At 42.4% G+C, this 2,962-nt stretch overlaps 1 long non-coding RNA gene across 1 annotated transcript; it reads left to right on the forward strand.

Moving 5' to 3' along the window:
• Positions 1-373: 373 nt before the first annotated feature.
• LOC112690834 lies at positions 374-2,952 on the forward strand. The gene is made up of 3 exons (XR_003149255.1): positions 374-608; positions 678-748; positions 806-2,952. It is a non-coding gene; the product is annotated as an uncharacterized LOC112690834 (long non-coding RNA).
• Positions 2,953-2,962: the final 10 nt, after the last annotated feature.

Raw genomic sequence — 2,962 nt, forward strand, 5'->3', positions numbered from 1 at the left:
CATTGAAATTTTTCATAGCGGTTTTTGCATAAAAAAATATGGAACGCGTAATATAATACATTGTGTGCATAATTTGCCAAGGAACGATGCGTAATCGAATGAACGCGATTTGTACCACAAACACACACACACACATATATACACATATAACACGCGATATGGGATCGTCTTACCCAAGGTCGCTGCTGCTTTTATACTACTTATATACATATCATACTATAGCGAAATCGAATTTGACTTAAACAACAATTCACTGATAATATTACTATCTTATATATATGCATACATATTATAATATGTTAATTATTATTGTGATAATAGTATTATATTATTATTATTATTTTATATGTGGTGAAGAAATCGTGGTACGTAGATCCATTTATACATATAGTCTATACGTCATAATAATACGAGTATGGTTGAGCGGTGAGGAACTGATATTGACGTACATTTTTATGAACTTCCATGCATTCTGAATACGTATTTTAAATTGTACGTCACTGCTGCTTATTATATAGGTTTTGTAGGGCAGAGCTGCTACTAGGTTTTGAGGAGTCCCAATACGAACAATCATATGAATCCTTGCCCCTTCTGAAGTATAGTCATAGGTAAAACATTTTTGATACACTATTATTTTTATTAAATATAAAAGTGTATAACACTTTTGATGATTATAGTCTAAAAAAATAAATGCAGCCAAGACTAAAACCCTACAAGAACAACACACAAACAATGGATATAACATCAGGTAACAAAGTAATTACGCAAGTAAATCATTTCAAGTACTTGGACGGTATTATTACAGAATATGGGAAATCAACTGATGGAAATCAGAAACGAAATAGTTCGAGTAAAAAACATATTTCTTAAAAAAAAAGAGAAGACACGAAAACGAATTTCATAGTCAAATAATCGAGGGAATGATAAAAGGAACACGACTAAGAGAAGTGCCTAGAATAAAATCCATCGGCCGAGCAATAAAGGATGCTTCCTGCAAGGAGCAAAAAGACACGGTAGAGGACAGAGAAAATTTGAGAAAACATTTATTGCGATTACATTCGAGAAAACCAATCTTAAGATAGGGAAAAAAAAATAAATGTTTTTACGTGTCGTGCCTATTATCAACACGAAATCAAATAATGTTTTTTCAAAGAGATCGCGCGTGCATCATTGCTGGTCAGCAAAATAAAAAAAAAAAACAATTATAATCGACCATATATGGTTATTTGTGCTCACGGTGTAGATTTCACGAGGTGTAATATCGGTAAACGATGCAATTAATAATCGTCGGGCTTGTCCCGTGGCTTCGTTCCAATATTCGGCGAACGATTTTCAAGCAGACACATCGTTTCGGTAATTTATAAATATTCTCCCCCCCCCCTACCAGTACCACCTTCGCATTTTCAAAGCCCATGTAAACGATTAAGAATAGGCGTCACGTAGGTAGAATATTATCGTGTCTTCACGACATGGGCTTCGAAAACGGGAGCAAGGAAGATCGAAAACGATTTGACGACGGCGCGTCGACGGCGTGTATTAACACGTAAGACGCGAATCCAACGGGGCTTCAACCCTCCGTTCGGACGTATTATGTAATTAATACTTAATAGGTATGTCTTCGATCGAAGAACGGTAGAAAAACAAATGAACTTGTAGATTTTTCGTATTTTGTCTTTTCAAAATAAGTCACGATTAATATCCATTTGTATGCACAGAAACGATGTATTTCGTCTATCTGTAAACGCAGCGCCCCCTCCTCTCAAATTCATATTTCCAGATCCGTTCCCGATACACGTCGTACAGTTCAGCCGATAACAGTGTACGGCCCACATCGACACATTTCGATCGACGCACGTTTGTGTGGCGGGCAAGGGTTCGGTGTAAATCGCAATCCTGGCACGCGGTGCAGGGAAGTCGCTGCGCGGAGGCGATGTCGGGCGGTACACGCGTCCGTTGAAATCCGAAGCGCAAAACGCGTATCGTATTACCTCACGGACGGTTCGGTCCGATTTCCCATTCGCGCCCGTCTTCAGGTTGGGTTACGCTTTGCGCCGTCGCGGAGTTCTCGAGAACTTTTTTTTTTTTTCTTCTCAACACGGCGATCGCGCGTGCGGGGGGTACTGCGAACAGAACGAGACGTGATAATAACAAAAAATCTTAATAATAATATTCGTGCGATCATTATCGCTCGATCGGTGTCGGCGGCCCGCGAACACTATTTGTTTACGTTTTAAACGATATTACTACGTCGGACGCGCGTTGGTTTTCCAAATTTCGGCATTTCCCCCCCCCCCATCCCGGTCGAAAAATCGTTCGTAAAACGCGATCCGAAGGAATTTCATTTAATCGCGCGATACCGACGCAACAATAGCGCGACGCGTGCGTAACGTGGTAAGCGTCGAACACGCAAGCCCGATTTCAAACGACGGCTGACCGGCACTCGGACCACGCGGTCAACCGTGATCCTCGAAAAACGTATCCGCGACAAATCGCCTTAACATACGGCGGCGACCCGGTCGAACAGTCGCCGTTTTCGTATTCAAATATGTTCTGGTAATAATAATATTACATTGTCCTTGACCATCCCCCGCCGTACCTCTCGAGGAACCAAAGAGCTGACGGTTTGACACGCGCGCCTTAACAACACTTGTAATAATAATAATAATAATAATAATTATGTGTTTTTTTTTCTCTCCGTGCGGACATGGAACACGGCACAGTGTATTACGTACGTGTGTACAAAACACAACACGTGATCGCCGCCGAGATCATAATATTATGGTTGGCCTACACGCGCGTCGCGCAAGGTCATGGTTTTACACGTCGGTTCCGCGGCGCACGGTCGTTTCGCGCCGGTCGCGGTGGCAGCACTGGCACGGCGGCAGTGAGTCCGGCCGCCGCCGCGTCGAGGTCGTCTCCACCGCCGTGTACGGCACACACTCAGACCGACCGACCGACCGAC

The sequence above is a fragment of the Sipha flava genome, unplaced genomic scaffold (genome assembly GCF_003268045.1).
Source record: "Sipha flava isolate LNK unplaced genomic scaffold, YSA_version1 522_pilon_pilon, whole genome shotgun sequence".
NCBI classification, from domain to species: domain Eukaryota; kingdom Metazoa; phylum Arthropoda; class Insecta; order Hemiptera; family Aphididae; genus Sipha; species Sipha flava.